Source organism: Pleurodeles waltl, chromosome 2_2 (assembly GCF_031143425.1).
Source record: "Pleurodeles waltl isolate 20211129_DDA chromosome 2_2, aPleWal1.hap1.20221129, whole genome shotgun sequence".
NCBI classification, from domain to species: Eukaryota; Metazoa; Chordata; class Amphibia; order Caudata; family Salamandridae; genus Pleurodeles; species Pleurodeles waltl.
The window spans coordinates 386,938,630-386,958,565 of record NC_090439.1 but is presented as its reverse complement, the minus strand read 5'-3'; positions in this window follow the sequence as shown (position 1 = coordinate 386,958,565).

The following is a 19,936-nucleotide window of genomic DNA, read 5'->3' as shown; positions in this document are numbered from 1 at the left end:
TGGCTACAGTGAAGGGTGATTTCTATGCCCTTGGACATATCCCCAACATCATTGGGGCCATTGATGGGACCCATGTGGCTTTGGTTCCCCCCAAAGACAGTGAGCAGGTGTACCGAAACAGAAAAAGTTATCATTCGATGAATGTCCAGGTGGTCTGTTTGGCTGACCAGTACATCTCCCATGTAAATGCCAAGTTCCCTGGGTCAGTGCATGACGCGTATGTCATGCGAAATAGCAGCATCCCTTATGTGATGGAACAGCTACAGAGACACCGTGTGTGGCTAATTGGTGACTCTGGTTACCCCAACCTGTCGTGGCTACTGACCCCAGTGAGGAATCCCAGGACAAGGGCAGAGGAACGCTACAATGAGGCCCATGGGCGAACTAGGAGGATCATAGAAAGGACCTTCGGGGTCCTGAAGGCCAGGTTTAGGTGCCTGCATATGACAGGGGGATCCCTCATGTACTCACCAAAGAAGGTGTGCCAGATCATCGTGGCCTGCTGTATGCTTCACAATCTTGCATTGCGACGCCAGGTGCCTTTTCTGCAGGATGATGGTCCAGATGGTGGTGTTGTAGCAGCTGTGGAGCCTGTGGAGAGTGAAGAGGAGGAAGACGACGGAGACGACACGGACAACAGGGATACAGTCATACAACAATACTTTCAGTAGCACACAGGTAAGAAACAGCCACCCCAATTTACATTTACTTAAGGCCTCATGCGTCTCCACTGTCTGTGTTTCCCCCCAGTTACTGTTAACTGATTTGTGACTTTCCCTTCCCTTTTCAGAGCTGTATGACCCACTGCCTGACTTCAGCTTTGTTTGCCCATGGACTAAAGCTTATTGAAATTGGTATGTTGTCATCACAAAGTAACTGGACATTATTGAACCGTTATGTGTAATACATTTGTTAAGAATATAAGCAGACTCCTGTTTATTTAAGTGGAATAAGTGATTTATTTAAAGTGCTAGATATAGGTAAATGATTGGGAAGCGGGGATGGGTGGGGGTGGAGTAATGTCCATGGCAGAGTCCAGTTCTCAGTCGCACAGGTGCATTGTCCATATGCCTGTGGAAGGATGGAGCAGGGGCAGTTCAAGGTTGGACAGGGTGACAATGTGGGACAGTGGGATGACATCAGGGGGTATCTTAGGCTGGCGGGGGTCTTGCAATCCTACTCTGTCTTCTTGTGAGATCTCAGGTTCCGCTTGCGGGGTGGTTCTTCTTCTGCAGGAGGTGGGGTTCTGGTGGCCTGTCGTTGTGTGGGGGCCTCCTGTCCACTGGCGCCGGCGGAGGTGGTAGGCTGTTCCTGGCCTGGGCTAGTGACAGGGGCCCTTTGGGGTGCCACATGGTCCCGCAATGTGGTGACGATCTGGGTAAGGGCCAGGACGATGGTCCCCATTGCGGAACCGATGTTCCTCAGTTCCTCCCTGAGCCCCATGTACCGTTCCTCCTGCAGTTCCTGGATCTCCTGGAACCGGGCCAGTACCGTCGCCATCGTCTCCTGGGAGCGGTGGTATGCTCCCATGATGGAGGAGAGGGCCTCTTGGAGAGTCGGTTCCCCGGGCCTGTCCCCCCCCTGTCGCACAGCAGCCCTCCCAGTTCCCCTGTGTTCCTGGGCCTCTGTCCCCTGGCCGGTGTGCCCACTACCACTGCCCCCAGGTCCCTGTTGTTGTTGGGGTGGTGGGTCAACCTGGGTGCCCTGTAGTGGTGGACACACCGCTGATTTACGTGCCCTGGAGACAGAGGCATGGGCCCGCTGGGTGGGAGCTGTGCTGGTGTTCCCAGAGGGGGTTGGGTCTGGTGTAGCCTGTGGCTGTCTGTGGGGAACCGACTGTCCAGAGGTCCCCGATGGGCCGGGCTGGTCGTCTGGCTCCAGGGAGACAGAGCTGCTGTCATCGCTGGGGGCCTCTTCTGGGGGTGGGATGGACATCTCTCGACCCTCCGTGGCGGTGTGGTGGCGTTCGGCTCCTGCAGGGGTATAACGGTATGGTTATTGCTTCTGTGTGTGGGATTTCGTGTGATGGGTGGGTGTCCGTGTACCCATGTGCAGGCATTTCCTTGTGGGGGCTTTTGTGAGGGTGGCTTGTGGGTGTGATGTGTGTGTGCAGTGGGCATGCTTTGGTGATGGGTGTCCATGCTTTGGGGTCGCATGCAGGGCTTGGTGTTGGGATGGGTGGGTTGTGATGGTGAGGCTTTTGCTAGGGGTTGGTGTGATGGGGGTGGGGGTGAGAGTGGGGGTATGATTTGGCATTCAGGTGGGGTGGGGGTGGGGGTGGGAAGCAGTAGTGAAAATTTGCCTTACCAGAGTCCATTCCTCCTCCTACTCCAGCGAGGTCCTCAGGATGCAGGATGTGCAAGACTTCCTCCTCCCACGCGGTAAATTCTGGGGGAGTAGGTGGGGGTCCGCCGCCAGTCTTCTGCACCGCTATGTTGTGCCTTGATACCATGGAACGCACCTTCCCCCGTAGGTCGTTCCATCTCTTCCTGATGTCCTCCCGATTGCGTGGATGCTGCCCCACCGCGTTGACCCTGTCCACTATCCTTTGCCATAGCTCCATCTTCCTGGCAATTGTGGTGTGCTGCACCTGTGCCCCTAAGAGCTGGGGCTCTACACGGACTATTTCCTCCACCATGACCCAGATTTCGGCGTCACTCAACCTGGGGTGTCTTTGGGGTGCCATGGGGTGGTGTGGTTGAGGTGTGGGGTGGCGTTTGTGGTAATGAGTGTGGTGCGTGTGGTGGTGTGTGGTGTTTGGTGCGTGGATTCTGTGTGGGTGATGGTGTTGTGTGCCTCTGTGTTGTGGGATTCTCTATTCTATGCTCTGTCTCTAGCCTTCGTCAATGATTTTGGGTCATTGGGGCTTGTGGGTGATGTGGGTGTGTGTTTTATATTGTTTTGGGTGTGTGGGAGTGGTGTTAGTATGTGTATCAGGTGTGTGTATTTCGAACTGACCAATGTGGCTGAGTTTTCTATGGGTGTGTGTATTTTGACCGCGGCGGTGTGTACCGCCAATGGAATACCACGTTTGAAAGACCGCCGCGTGGATTTGTGGGTCGGAATGGTATGGGCGTATTTCTGTTGGCGTGACGGTGGAGGTTTGGTCAGCGCCATTTTTTCGCTGACCTTTGGCGTGGCGGATTATTGAGGATGTCGGGTTTTCGGCGGTTTGGCAGTTGCGGGTCAGAATGACCGTGGCGGTTTATCGCGGCCGCGGCGGTGTTATGGCGGCCTTCTGGCCGGCGGTAAGCGCCATTTCCCGCCGAGGTTAGAATGACCCCCTATGTTACTTCATACATAACAAACCCTGAGAAGACAGAGATGAAAGATGTGTGGGATGAGATCTGATCTCTGCTGAAAAGTAGCTAGATTACACAGCTTCAGTTTGAAGATACTTTCACACAGGGAAATTGGATCCTATGAATATTTTGATTGTTTGAGTTTTGCTCGTTTATATTCTAAGACAAATAGTACAGACATTACAAAAACAAACATGTTGGAGTCTTACTATCTAAAAATGGAGTGTACATCTTGAAAATGTTTCTCTCTATGAAGTACTCCAATACTATATATATAGGACAATGTGACTGTAAATATAGATAAAGTAATTTTGAAGAAGTTGATTGCAATGTCTGTTTGGTGTGGTGTAGCAAAGCCAGTGTAAATAACCATTGAAATCTGAGTACCCAGATTGCTAAAAAAAGGGGATTTTTCTATTTGGCACTTTTGCAGCTGTTTAAATAGCTTTTGTAAAACAGAATTACTAGGTGAGTTTGACTGTTATGAAGACTCCTCCAATGCTGCAAAGGATGGCATTGAGTGTTCAACATTTCCAAAGTACTTGAAAATGTTGAACGATTCAACAGAAAGATAAGATTGCTGCTGCAGTAACTAAGGAGAGTTCACAAAGTAGATAAAATCAGCTCCTCAAAGTCAGGGCCCACTTGGACAGCTAGTAATTGAAAATGAAGCTGCAATTGACAATGAATGATGTGGACACTGCAATGAGCAAGCATGACAGGAAGAATGTATTTGGTAGATTTAAGGCTTGATTTAGAATACAATTGTGATGGATATCCCATCCACCAAAATCTAAATCCCATTGGATATAATGGTATTTAGATTTCGGCGGACAGGACATCAATCACTACTGTGACGGAGTTAGTCACCTGCTAAGTTCTAAATAAGGCCCATAGTTGTATAGCTAAATGATAGACAAATGCAAATTTATATGGAGGTGAAAGCTGTAGTTGAGCACGGATTGTTTCACAACAAGAAATAATGCATGCTTAACATGTAAATCTATACTGTTGTATGTAAGTGGTCAAGCTGGCACTGGTAAAAGTTCCATAATGCAAGTTCTTGCTGTTATTGTGTAAAAGACTACAGAGTGCAATTCATCATTTGTGAACCGACAGGATAAGCTGCACAAAATTTGACTTTTGATGCTGCCTGTGGTATATGCCAGGAAACTGGAATACCAAATGTTATCTGGTGAAGCTAGTCATGAAATGTAGAGTGTTAAAAAAGTAGAAACATTTAATCATTGATGAGGTGACCATAGTCTTAAACTTAATACTTGCCTTTGTGCATTTGAGAATACAAGACGTTTTGAGAAGATATCCGATTTGGAGGAAAACATTTGATTGTTTTTAGATATCTACTGCAACTTACTCCTGTGAAAGGTCACTATGTATTGCAAACACTGCTGCATGATGAAACTAGGAATTCTTTGGGAAGCATTGAAAATTTAAATATTTGATTACATTTCAAACACAAATAATTAATCAGAGATATGCGACAAGCATCTCACATTTAATATGGTGATATTTTGAAAGATATTAGAGAAGATGTTCTTTTATAAGAGGGAAGGTGTGTTCTACAAAGTCGTCTTCTTGACAATCTGTATCCACAAATGAAGACAGCACCAGAACTAATGTTCAGTATTAAGGAAGATGTTAAACATATTGTGTGCCTAATATATAAATTGGAAGAGTGTGCATCTTTCAACAATACATTGCTGGCATTGGAGAAAAAAAGATATTTTGCAACTGAAGACAATAGATAAAATGGAACAACAGGGTGTCAATGTATTTCTAATTTAAGTGTTTGAAGAAAAAATGGATTCCTTAGAAAAATCTTTCACAAACTTTAGGCTTGAAGAATTGTTTAATTTTATGCAAAAAAAATATAGGATGGTTTTGAACCAAAATTAAAATTTTGGAGAAGGTCTGTTTAATGGTGCTCTGAGTAAAGTTCTTGATTGTATTAATTTGACTAATAGGAATGAGGTGGAATACCTTGTGATCAATTTTGATCAGATTGACAATGCGAAGTAAGTTAGACAATCTACTACACTTTTTTTTTGCTTGTGAATGATTTATATGTTTGACAGAAACAGTTTCCGCTTTCTATAGCATATGCTATTACTATTCATATATCAAAAGGTTTAAGTTATTTATTTATTTATTTGCATGATTAATTAAAATCTTAGGAAAATAGTCAACTAATTACATGATTATTACAGCTGGATATTTAAAAAGATGCCCTTATGTTGCCGGCCTAACAACATTTAGGCATAGTGATATTTAATACAACTAAACACACTTAAGATTCAATATCCACTATAAAATTCTTGAATTTATGCTAAAACACTAATAAGAGTAACTAAACAATTGTTTAAGGAACAAACCTTTCAATGTGCATGGTCCTGCATGTTTCAAGAACATAATCTTTATGGTGTATTAATAGTCCCAGGCCGCAAGTTTAAGCATTTGGCCTGTGCAGACAAAAATGTATGAAGTCTACAGTTTATCTGCGGATCAGTTGAATCAAACATTTTCATCACTGCTGGACGACAAGAAGGTATCCCGTTTCTCGTAAAGACTGATTTCAGCAGTTGGCGACGTGCTTCTCTTAGGGCCGGGCAGATACAGATCAAATGGACCATGTCATCCCTGGCAGCATTGCATAGCCTGCATGTTGTCTCTCCCCCATTTTTCCACATTGGTTGATCTGCTCTAGATGGAATGGATCCTAGCTGTATCGCAAGCAGGTGGCATTTGATGTGTACTGAAAATGTTGAGACGAGATATTGCGATGGTGCCAGAGTGGTGTAAGTATGCATGAGATACCAAGCATGCGAGCATCATGCCAATTTGGGTTTATCATTTAGAAAAGATTGCAGACCAATTTCCTTTTGTAACACATGGCACAGAAGGGGATATTAGAGTCCCATAAGTGCGTCATTTGTGTCTCTTGCAGCGAGTACTGCAAGTATCTGTTGTATACTGACTTTGAATCATTGCTTACTGAATTCCAGAAAGCCACAACTAACGGGCTGGTATTGTTTCTTTTTATTTCATACCAGGTCTTTGTCATATGTACTTTCCTGTCCAGTAGGTGTTGTTTAAGGCCAAATTGCAGCTTAATTTGAGCAGGGGAAGCAGTGCTGGGAAGATTGAAGACTTGCTTGTAGATTTTTATTTGTTCTGGATCCAGGAGCAAGGCATCTTTCCCGTATAATGCTGCGCTTCCATATGTTGTAGCTGGAAAGAATTTGGCCGGAGACAGACAGTAATGGTCTCTACAAAGGCCCCTTTAACCTTTTGGCTAGGGCACAAAAAGCAAATGTCAAAAGGTTTAAGTCTAGATGTAGCACTTATTAATATTAGTAGTACAGTGTTTACTGAAGCTATGTAGTGTGTAGATTTGTCTCAAGTTAAGGAATTGTCTGGTATGCATCTAGTTGCATTTGATGAGAGCAGAGTAAACACAGACTCAAGTTGTATTAAAGAATCCAACCGATTAAGAAGTCTGTATGCTCCTCATTTAGGAAAGTATCCGATTTTGAGAAATGTTCCAAATGTCCAAAGTGAAAGTTTCAAAGCAGTGTAGTGAATCTGTTGCAAGGGAAGAAATGAAAGAGAAGAAGGAGGTTGTTCAGAAACAAAAAAATGAAAACGAGGAAGATATTATTGGTTACCAACTGCCAAACCCCTTTGGTATGAACTGCTATGTTAACCCCTTCTGTGCCCAGGACGTAATGGTTATGTCCTAAGGCACAGTGCTCGTGTGCCCAGGACGTAACCATTACGTCCTAGGCACAGAGCCCAGACGGAGCGCTAGCATTCCCTCTGTGGGGTTCCCCCCCACAGGGAGTGCTAGCGCTCCCTCTGTGGGGTTCCCCCCCACACCCTCCAAGGCAGGGATGGAAGGGGAAGCCCTTCCCCTTCCACCCCCAACCTCCCCCACTCGAACTGTGACGTCAGCGCGCAATCGCGCACTGATTGTCACAAGGCCTCCTCCCATCGCGCTGGAAGCGGAAGAGAAATTCAAAAGCATTTCTCTTCCGATCACGTGGAGGAGGCCGAGAGACTTCAAAGGGAAGGAAAGATATTTTCTTCCCTTTGAAGTCTCTCTCAGCGTTTTAGCAGCCGGATTGCAAGCAATCGGCTGCTAAAACGCCCACTAGACACCAGCGACTTTTTTTTTTTAAATGAAATTGGCATGAGGGAGCGACCCCTTGGGCAAGGGTCGCTCCCCGGGGGGGGCATTTTTTCTAAAGGCCTTTTCTGCCCCCCCTGGGGGGGGCAGAAACCTCTAGGCACCAGGGAACTTTTTTTTTTTTGTTGTTTTTGTTTTGTTTTGAATTTTTGAGGTGGGGAACGACCCCTTAGGCAAGGGTCGTACCCCTGGGGGGCAAATTTATTTTAGGCCATTTCTGCCCCACTGGGGGCAGATCAGCCTATTTTATTTAGGCCGATCTGCCCCTAAGGGGGCCAGAAACCACTAGGTACCAGGGATTTTTTTTTTTGTTGTTTTACAGATGGGGAGCGACCCATTAGGCAAGGGTCGCTCCCCTGGAGGGGCAAATTGTATTTAGGCCATTTCTGCCTTTGGGGGCAGATCAGCCGATTTTTGGTCAATCTGCCCCCCAAGGGGGGCAGAAACCACTAGGCACCGGAGCAAAAAAAAAATTTTTTTTTTTGTTTGTTTGTTTTTTTAGAGATGGGGAGCGACCCATTAGGCAAGGGTCGCTCCCCGGGGGGTGGAGGGGTGGGGGCAAATTTATTCTAGGCCATTTCTGCCCCCAGGGAGGACAGAAACCTCTAGGCGCCAGGGCAAATGTTTTTTTGTGTTTTTTTTTGTTTGTTTTTTTAGAGATGGGGAGCGACCCATTAGGCAAGGGTCGCTCCCCTGGGGGGCAAATTGTATTTAGACCATTTTTGGGTCAATCTGCCCCCAAGGGTGACAGAAACAACTAGGTACCGGGGATCTTTTTTTTTTGCACCAATGTCAGGCAGGGGGAGCGACCCCGTAGCAAGGGTCGTTCCCTGGGGTGGTTGGGGGGGCAAATTTATTTTAGGCCATTTCTGCCCCCCCGGGGTCGGCTGAGCTAGAGGCCAAAATCCACAAGTAAGCACTTTGTAAAAAACACCTCTGTTTTCTGTGAAAAAATGTGATGTGTCCACGTTGTGTTTTGGGCCATTTCCTTTCGTGGGCGCTAGGCCTACCCACACCAGTGAGGTACCATTTTTATTGTGAGACTTGGGGGAACGCTGGGTGGAAGGAAATTTGTGGCTCCTCTTAGATTCCAGAACTTTCTGTCACCGAAATGAGAGAAAAAAGTGTTTTTTTTTGTGTCAAATTTTGAGGTTTGCAAAGGATTCTGGGTAACAGAACCTGATCAGAGCCCCACAAGTCACCCCATCTTGGATTCCCCTAGGTGTCTAGTTTTAAAAAATGTGCTGGTTTGCTAGGTTTCCCCAGGTGCTGGCTGAGCTAGAGGCCAAAATCCACAGGTAGGCACTTTGCAAAAAACACCTCTGTTTTCTGTGAAAAAATGTGATGTGTCCATGTTGTGTTTTGGACCATTTCCTTTCGTGGGCGCTAGGCCTACCCATACAAGTGAGGTACCATTTTTATCGGGAGACTTAAGGGAACGCTGGGTGGAAGGAAATTTGTGGATCCTCTCAGGTTCCAGAACTTTCTGTCACTGAAATGAGAGGAAAAAGTGTTTTTTGGGTAAAATTTTGAGGTTTGCAAAGGATTCTCGGTAACAGAACCTGGTCAGAGCCCCACAAGTCACCCCATCTTGGATTCCCCTAGGTGTCTATTTTTCAAAAATGCACTGGTTTGCTAGGTTTCCCCAGGTGCCAGGTGAGTTAGAGGCCAAAATCCACAGGTAGGCATTTTGCAAAAAACACCTCTGTTTTCTGTGAAAAAATGTGATGTGTCCACGTTATGTTTTGAGCTATTTCCTTTCGTGGGCGCTAGGCCTACCCACACAAGTGAGGTACCATTTTTATCGGGAGACTTGGGGGAACACAGAATAGCAAAACAAGTGTCATTGCCCCATGTCTTTCTCTACATTTTTTCCTTCCAAATGTAAGGCAGTGTGTAAAAAAGACATCTATTTGAGAAATGCCCTGTGATTCACATGCTAGTTTGGGCACCCCGGAATTCAGAGATGTGCAAATAACCACTGCTTCTCAACACCTTGTCTTGTGTCCATTTTGGAAATACAAAGGTTTTCTTGATACCTATTTTCCACTTTTTATATTTCAGCAAATGAATTGCTGTATACCCGGTATAGAATAAAAACCCATTGCAAGGTGCAGCTCATTTATTGGTTCTAGGTACCTAGAGTTCTTGATGAATCTACAAGCCCTATATATCCCCTCAACCAGAAGAGTCCAGCTGACGTAACAGTATATTGGTTTCAAAAATCTGACATCGCAGGAAAAAGTTACAGAGTAAAACTTGGAGAAAAATGGCTGTTTTTTTCACCTCAATTTCAATATTTTTTTATTTCAGCTGTTGTGTTCTGTAGGAAACACTTGTAGGATGTACACAAATTACCCTTTGCTGAATTCAGAATGTTGTCTACTTTTCAGAAATGTTTAGCTTTCTGGGATCCAGTATTGCTTTCTCACCCATTTGGTCACTAACTGGAAGGAGGCTGAAAACACAAAAAATAGTAAAAATGAGGTACGTCCCAGTAAAATGTCAAAATTGTATTGATAAATTGGGTTTTCCAATTCAAGTCTGCCTGTTCCTGAAAGCTGGGAAGATGGTGATCTTGCCACCGCAAACCCTTTGTTGATGCCATTTTCAGAAAAAAAACAGGAGCTGCTTTCTGCAGCCCTTTTTTCCATTTGTTTTTTAAAAAAAACTAAATTTTCACTGTATTTTGGCTAATTTCTTGGTCTCCTTCAGGGGAACTCACACAGTCTGGGTACCTCTAGAATCCCTAGCATGTTGGATAAAAAGGACTCAAATTTGGCGTGGGTAGCTTATGTGAACAAAACGTTATGAGGGCCTAAGTGCGAACTGCCCCAAATAGCCAAAAAAAGGCTCGGCACAGGAGGGGGAAAAGGCCTGGCAGCGAAGGGGTTAATGTTATAGTAAATCTAATGTTTGCATTAACTCATATTGTGTATGCAATTCAAGTGAAACAACAGAAGGTAATATGTTCTGCATTGTCTGCTTTGTTGGGCCGTTTGCGTAGTGAGAGAACTAAAATACATTCTGCATCATTCAAGACACTGTAGATATATGTAATGGATCTGTACAGTTTAATGAATACACTCAAGATGAAGTACAGGAGTATTTAATTGTAACGTTTACCTATTTTGAAGAAGAGGAAATACTTGTTAATGAGTTATTTGGACTTAGTTACTCGCAGCACCTTGCATGTGAAGATTGCTCATACACATCAACCACTCACATGGAGTCAGGACATTTTATTTATTTAACATTACCAGATTCCAAGGTATCACTTTTGAGAATTTATTGAGAAAAACTGCACAAAATAATGTATGTCCAAAGTGTCAAACAGATGTTCTGTCAACTTTACGTGTAGCAAGAACTGGGAAGTATGTCATTTTAATGCTGCAACAATACAGAACAGATGACAGTTAATTCGATGTTGAGATCACCAACTTTAAAGCTGGACAAATACCTATTTCTGGTAAAACATGTATTATTATTCCTTCATTTTTCATGAAGGAGTTACTATTAGAGAACTGGTCAATATTCTATCTACCAAAAAGTAGAGGTGGGCGAACAGAATGTAATGATAGGAACTTCAAATTCAAGCAAAGATTGCCTTGAAAGTTTTGTTCCTATCTTTTGTTTTTGGGACCAAAGATCTAGGGAGGGTAACAGTTGAAAAAGTGGTATAGTCTAATTACTGTAGATGCCTTGTCAGGATTTATGTCATCATGAGGCCTTTCAAGGGTTATCTCTTTATAAGACTGTGCCTATGCTGGTATGCCTAATATATCTAGTAGTGCTACTGTAGCACTTCCAATGAAGAAGTTTTCAATGTCTGCATATGTTTCTTTGGATTAGTACAGCAAGTATTGATAAAATGATTATTAAAAAAAATGTTAGTGTGTGCAAGACACTGTGTTGCAAATTTACAGTGATACTCTGTACAGTTGTCGTTTTTTTATACAGTTTATATGATTTTGATTTCCCCAATGTTAAAGGATGATTCTTTAACAGAACATCATTTATGTTGTAAAAGTACATAGTTTGCAAACAGTAAAAAAGGAAAAAGGAAATGATGATTTTTATTATAACATAACATTAGATCATGGGGAATGTATAGTGATTTATTACTATTATAAAGATATGCATTGCTAAGATTTCCTATTGAATTTATAATTTTATAAATTGTAATACTAATTAGTACGTTTTATTTTTTTTTACAAATTAATGTCACCATCTGTTAGAAATTGGTTTTTTGTTGCCAGTCCATTTGCACTCTGTCCAAGGAGGTATACTCACTCAAGTCAGGGACATAGAGCTACACACTTAGATTACCCCTGCTCACCCCCTTGGCAGCTTGGCACATGCAGTCAGGCTTATCTCAAAGGTAATGTGTAAAGTATTTGTACTCAAAACACACAGTAATACAGTACAAATACTACAAAATGGACACCACATCAGTTTAGAAAAATAGCCAATATTTATCTAAATCAAACAAGTTTAAAACAACAAAAATTCAAAATACACAAGTCAAATTATGAATTTTGAAAGTAAAAAGAGTCTCCATTAAAAGCAATGGAAATGGTGTTGTAACACAAAGTACCTAGTTTCCGCAAAAAAAAAAAGCTGCGCAGGCATAATAAACTCAGCGATGTTCGATTCCTTACTCAAAAGTGAGTGCATCGTTTTTTTCTCTGGACGGGTAAGCAATGCGTCATTTTTTCTCCAAAAATGAGTACTCAATGTGTATTCTTTAAAGTTTCTCCTGTAGTCCACTTTAGAAATATGAGAGAACCCCCCCCCCTTGGGTCATCCCACAAACTTTCAGTCCCCATCTTTTTCAGGGTCTCGCTTACATATTTTTACAAGGCGGATCTCCAGACCCATCTCCTTCAACCCCTGTTGGTAAGAATACACCTCAGAGATGGCCCTGATTCTTCTTCAATACAGGATCGGTCTGACGCCAGTCCCAACTGAGATTGGTCTGAGCCCCTCATTCAGCCTAAGGGGAAGCAGCGAAGAGATATCTGGAAGTCCCATCAGCTGGCATAAGAATCAGTTCTCTGAAATCACAAGGACATTTACAACCTTATGTCCTCATTAAGAGTGATTCAGAGGTAACTAAAAGTGTGTACCTGTTCTAGGGGGATCCCCTTTAAAGTGGGGATAGACCTAGTAATCTTCCCCACCAAGACTGTTATCAGGCCCATAAACACACAATTGTACAAAAACATAAAACATGTAGTTAGCTCTTTCTTTTACCACATGAAATGGTTCTAAAAGAACAGGTTTTCTTTGGATTTTATGAAAAAAATCTTTTTTTGGCTTTTTCCTATAGAACAGAAATAAGAAGAATAGTAAAGGGAGTAAGGGAAGGTAACTTAGAAGAAGTAACTGGCTTCAGTCCATAAGAGGAAAAGAAGGTACAACAGTGAGGTGAAAAAAAGTGACATTTATGCTTATTGGCAGCATCCATAAACTGGGCAACAGATGACATTTTTAATCCCTCTAGCATATGGCATTTGCCACAATGATTCGCCATGTCTTGCAGTTTTGATGATACAGCAGATTTGCCAGGTGATAAGGGTCCTACTGGTGGTCCAGCTCCTGATGATGTTGTGCCACCTTCCCTCTCCCTGATCATCCTCTCGTACATCCTTGTCTGTATGGTTTTGATATGCTTTCACATGGAGGACATGCCATGGGGATGCTTCTTCCCCACACCTCTGAATAGTTTTTTGTTGCATATATTGTATTTACCAATTTTCACCACAAGTTTCATCTCTCCTGAAGGGATAAATACATTTTTGCAAACATCGGAGGCCTTCTTCAGAGGTTGGACGTTTTCTTTGTGTTAATGGTGTTCTTCCCTTCCTCTTCTATCTTCAACAGAACACATCTTGACTTCCAAACTCTGTTCTTATGAAGGAAAGACAAAAAAATGAGAGAGCTGTGGTTTTCAGTCCATCTCCAGAGAGATGTGTAACCCAAATAACTGATTTGGGTTGTGGTTTGCAATTAACATAAGTGGGGACTTAAATCTGCGGTTTAACTACAATTTCATCCCAGGAACTTGCATCCATAGGGTACTCACAGAGGCTCCATTCCCAAATTTGGGTTGGATCCACAGATCCATAAAATGATTAAAAAAAGAGAAAAACTTGGAGTATTGCATTTGAACAAAGACTACATAAATTACCTTATCTTAATTAGTTAATTATTTTTAAAATATATATTAAGAATAAATGTGTGAATAAGTGTATTTATAAAGTTGTGAAAATTTATATTGCTAAATTGACCTTATGGGTGAAATGATAGTACAATTTATAATTTAAAAAAAAACCAGAGATATTCATAAAAAAAAGAAAGGTTACAGGGACAATATAGTTTGGAAATAGCATAAAAAAACATAGAAATTCACTGAAATGGAATTACAAAAACCTTAGAAATTCACAGAAAAAAACAAAGGTTACAGGGACATTATATTTAGGCTCAGATTTTACTCAGACAAACCCATAGAAATTCAGCAGTGATAGTTATATTTATCCAAGGAAACTATACCTTGAGCCCCCCATGCACTGCTTATGGCATGACATATGACATCACTCATGAAATGTTCTATGACATCATTTATCACATCTCAAATTACATCATTTATGACATCACTGTTGACCTCATCCAAACTTTGTTTTTCCTCATAGTCAATCTGTATGCAAATATTCATAGAAAACTAAAATAGTGAATGGCAATTCCAAGTATAATACCCTACTACAGTCATCTTTAATATTTATTAAATCTTTGACACACACTGAACCTACATTTAGAAATGAACTTGATCTCAGTAGAGAACTGAGGTGGTCATTACGAGTCTGGCGGTCCGTGGACCACCATGTTGCAGGTGGCAGTCACATCGCTGCGGACCCGGCGGAGCGGACCGCCATATTATGAGCACGGGGATAGAACAAACACAACACAGCAAAGTTGCCGCCCAATCCATCACCACGGACGGACTGCCGCAGCTTGCGGCAGGCATATCCAGGCTGGCATTGAGGCTGTTTCGCACAACCCTATCACTAGGCTGCACACCGTCAGGATTTCCAGGACAGTAGCACCGCCACGAAAAGCCTGGCAGAATAGAATCACTCATAAAGGAACACTCACCTTCAGGAACAAAGGCACATCCACAGGCGCCATGGCACGCAAATTGCAAGTTTTCCCAATGCTCCTGCTGGCTATTGAACTCGAGGACCAGAGACGGCGACAAAGACACCAGCTGTAAGTACACCCACCTAGCATACACTGGAGAGAAGGATACTAGTACACACACAACACACTCACATGGCACGGCAAGCCACGCTCACACACACACACACACGCAAACAAACACCTGTATCAACACACACACACACACACACACACACATACATACTCTCCACATGCCCAATCGCATATACAACACACATACATGTGGAAGGAAAGCCAGGACAAGGTTGTAACTATCAACACCATATTAAAACATAAAAAGCAACATATGAAACAATGTACAATGGGGCCTAAGGCAGAGTACATTGTGCCACATGAAAACTGGGCACATGTGTGTGCTGCATGAGTGTTGGGTGGGTGACTGTGGGTGTTTAGGTGTAGTGAGAGGAGAGGGGAGGAGATGCAGGGAGATGACAGGGGGGATGTGTGTGAGAAAGTAGCCTATTTCTGCCATGGTTTTTGGCCTGTTTGTGAGTGCTTGCCAGTGTGTTTTTACTGTCTCACTGGGATCCTTCTATCCAGGCCCCAGTGTTCATAGTTTAAAACCCTATTTATCAGTGTGTTTTGCCTGTCTTACTGGGATCCTGCTGGCCAGGACCCAGTGCTCATGATGTGTGGCCTATGTGTGTTGTCAGTATGCTCAACAGTGTCACTGAAGTTTTGCTAACCAGAACTCCAGGGCTCATGCTCTCTCTACTTACCAATTTTGTAACTACACTTTAGTGACTCCATATTCCAAAACATATTGGCACACTGGAACCCCCCTATAAGTCCCTAGTATAGGGTACCTAGGTACCCAGGGCATTGGGGTTACAGGAGATCTTTATGGGCTGCAGCATTTATTTTGCCACCCATAAGGAGCTAATTCAAACCTTTTTTCAGGACTGCCACACACTATTTCACAGCCATTTTTCACTTCACTAAGTAACTTATAAGCCACCTATATGTCTAAACTTTATTTACTGAAGGGTATGTGCAAAGTTACTGTGTGTGAGGGCACCCTGGCACTGGCAAAGGTGCCCCCACGTGGTCCAGGGGCAATTCCCTAGACTTTGTAACTGTGGGGACACCATTATAAGCATGCACTACATACATATCAATACATATATGTAGCTTCACAATGATATCTCTGAATATGGCCATGTGAGGAGTCTAAGATCATTGAATTGACCCCCCAATCTAAATCTGGTTTTGGGGGGCCAATCCAATGCACCCTGGGGGCTCCACCATGGTCCCCCAATACTGCCAAACCAGCTCTCTGAGGTTTCCACTGCAGCCCCAGCTGCTGCCACCTCACAGATGGGTTTATGCCCTCCTGGGGATTGAGCAGCTCAATCCCAGAAAGTTAGAACAATGCATTCCCTTTAGGAGAGGGGTGTTACACCCTCTCCTATTGGAAATAAGTGTTACAGACATGGAAGGGATATCCTCCCAGAGCCTCTGGAAATGCTTTGAAGGGCACAAACGGTGCCCTCCTTGCATAATCCAGTCTACACCAGGTCAGGGACCCCCAGTCCCTGCTCTGGCATGAAACTGGACAAAGGAAAGGGGAGTGACAACTCCCCTGTCCATCACCACCCGATGGATGGTGCCCAGAGCTCCTCCAGAGTGTCCCCGGGGTTAGCCATCTTGGATTCCAAGGTGTGGAGACCCTCTGGAGACCTCTGAGTGGCCAATGCCAGCAGGTGACATCAGAGACCCCTCCTGATAGGTACATACCTGGGTAGGTATTCAATCCCCCCTCTCAGGGCTATTTAGGGTATCTCCTCTGGGTGTTTCCTCAGATTTAGTTTGCAAGATTCCTCCAGGACTTCTCTGCATCCCCTACTTCAGCTTCTGACCATTAGATCAACCGTAAACTGCTCCAGGAACCGCTGTAATTGCGAGAAATTAACCAGGATGACTCCTGTGACCTGCAACTTCTGCTCCAGACAGCATTTGCAACAGTTTCCAAGGTGTGCATGCTCTGAGGACTGCCTATCTTCACCCTGCTCCAGAAGTACCAAAGGAATCTCCTGTCGAGTGACGGAGTCACTTCCCTGCTTTTGCAGGCACCCTTCTTGAATGACAACCAGTACTCTGGGACTCCTCTCCTGACAACAAGTTTGCTCCTAGGAACACAGGTGGTGGAACAAAGTGACCCAGGCTGTCCAAAAGTCCAGCTGTCCAAATTTGGTGGAGGTAAAAGCTTGCCTCTTCGTGCTGCAACAGTATCCCTGTGCATCATGTCTTCTCCATCTCCTTGGGCTTCTGTGCACTTCTTCCAAAAGTTCTTTATTCGCAGCATAGCCCGGGTCTCCAGCAATCCAACCTGCGATGCAGTTGTTCTCCGGTGGCATGGGATCTTCCAGTGTAGTACCGCGATGACCGCACTTTGCATCTTCTTTGTCCCCCTGTTCTGGGACGTCTGTGGGTGCTGCCTGGTCTTCTGAGGGCTCTCTGATGTGCTGGGAACCCCCTCTGTCTCCTCAGTCCAAGTTGATACCCCCAGGTCCCTTCTGGGCCCAGGTAGCTCCTTTTTGACGCAGTCTGCATCCAACAACTCTCCATTGGACATCTCTTACACCAAGCAGGAACCCACAGCCATCTTCTTTGGTGCTCTTCTGTACTCTTCTTCTGACCAGAGAATCCACTTTTCACCTTCTTCTCGGTTGGCAGGGGCTACTGTCCTTCCTGGACTCTTTTTCGACTTCTGTGCTTGGTCTCCTTTCTCCACAGGTCTTCAGGTCCAGGAATCCATTGTTTGTTGCTTGCAGTCTCTATTTGGTTCTTGCAAAATCCTTTATCATGACTTGTAGTGTGTTGTGAGGAAACTTGCTGTACTTTACTCCTGCTTTCCTGTGTTCTGGAGTGGGATACTTTACTTACCTTTGGTGTTTTCCTACACTCCCAGACACACTACACTTTTTCAGGGTGGAATTCGACATTCACATTCCACTATTTTAGTATATGATTTGTATTGTCCTTAGGCCCATTGCAATCTATTGTATTTTCTACTGTTTGCACAATTCTATGACTGTTTACTTACCTGATTTTGGTTACTAGTGTATATATTGTGTATGATACTTACCTCCAGAAGGAGTATTGCCTCTAAGATATTTTGGCCTTGTGTCACTAACATAAAGTACCTTTATTTTTGGTAACACTGAGTATTTATTTTTATTGTCTATCAGTACTGTGTAACTATAGTGTGTAGGAGGCTGGCCTGGCTTATAGTGGGTACCTGATGGTACTTACATCTTGTGCCAGGTTCAGTTATCCCTTATTAGTAGATTAGTAGTGTTCTAGCAGCTTAGGCTGATAGAGGTAGCTATAGCAGAGCAGCTTAGGCTGAGCTAGGAGACATGCAAAGCTCCTACTGCACCACTTATATCATATAGCACTATATCATAAGAAACACAATACTCAGAGTTACTAAAAATAAAGTTACTTTATTTTAGTGACAATGTGCCAAAAATATCTCAGAGGATATACTCCCTTAGTAGGTTAGTAAAATACACAAAATATACACACAAACCAAAATCAGTTAAGTAAATAGTTAGAAAAGTAGTGCAAACACTATAGATCACAATAGGATGCAATAGGCCTCGGGGCAACACAAAACATATACTCCAAAAGTGGAATGTGAACCACGATTGGACCCCAGGCCTATTGTAGTGTGTAGAGGGTCGCTGGGAGTATGAGAAAACACTAAGGGTGTCCAAGAGACCCCACCCCAAGACCCTGAAAAGTAGGAGTAAAGTTACCCTACTTCCCGAGAAACACACTAAAGTCGTGATAGGAGATTCTCCAAAAGACAACAACTGACTGCAAAGCACTGAAGACGGATTCCTGTACCTGAGGACCTGTAAAGGACCTGTAAAGGAGGGGGACCAAGTCCAAGAGTCACACAAGTGTCCAGAGGGGGCGGGAGCCCACTAAACCCCGGATGAAGGTGCAAAAGGGCTGCCTCTGGGTGGAAGAAGTTAAAGATTCTGCAACAATGGAAGATGCCAGGAACTTCTCCTTTGGTCAGAAGATATCCCACGGCCTGCTGGACGATGCAGAGTTCTTTCCACGCAGAAAGACCACAAACAAGCCTTGTTAGCTGCAAGAGTCACAGTTGAAGAAAATGGGTGCTGCCCAGGCCCAGGAAAGACCAGGAGGTCACCCCTTGGAGAAGGAGACAGATGAGGCGCTTAACAACACAGAGAGACCATGCAGAAGCAGGCAGCACCCGCAGAAGTACTTGAACAGGCGTTCAAGAAATCTGAACATGGTGGGCGTCTCAACACCACAAAGGAGGGTCCCATGAAGCCGGTGGTCAACTCAGTGAGTTGAGCAATGCAGGACAGAGTGCTGGGGACCTGGGCTATGCTGTCCATGAAGGATTCCTTGCAAAAGTGCACAGAAGCCCTAGCAGCTGCAGTTCACACAGTACACAGGATTACTGTCTGGTGTGGGGAGGCAAGGACTTACCTCCACCAAATTTGGACCGATGGACCTCTGGACTGTCGGGGTCACTTGGATTCTGCTCCTGTGTTTCAGGGACCACACTCGTCAAGATGAGAGGGCAACCAGAGGACCAGTGATGCAGAAGTTTGGTGTCTGCGTTAGCAGGAGAAGATTCCGTTGACCCACTGGAGATTTCTTCTTGGCTTCCAGTGCAGGGTGAATGCAGACAGCCCTCAGAGCATGCAACACCAGGAAACAGTTGAGAAAGCCGGCAGGATTAGGCGTTACAATTTTGCTGGTAGTCGTCTTGCTGCTTTGTTGCGGGTTCTGCAGGCGTCCTGGAGCCGTCAGCTGTCGATCCTTGGCAGAAGTTGAAGAGAGAGATGCAGAGGAACTCTGGTGAGCTCTTGCATTCGTTATGTGAAGAGAAACACACAGGAGAGACCCCAAATAGCCCTCAGAGGAGAATTGGCTACCTAACCAGGTAAGAACCTATCAGGAGGGGTCTCTGACGTCACCTGCTGGCACTGGCCACTCAGAGGCCTCCATTGTGCCCTCACACATCTGTATTAAAGATGGCAGAGGTCTGGGACACACTGGAGGAGCTGTGGGCACCACCCCTGGGGTGGTGATGGACAGGGGACACCACTTTCCTTTGTCCAGTTTCGCGCCAGAGCAGAGGCTGGGGGATCCCTGAACCGGTGTAGACTGGTTGATGCAAGGAGGGCACCATCTG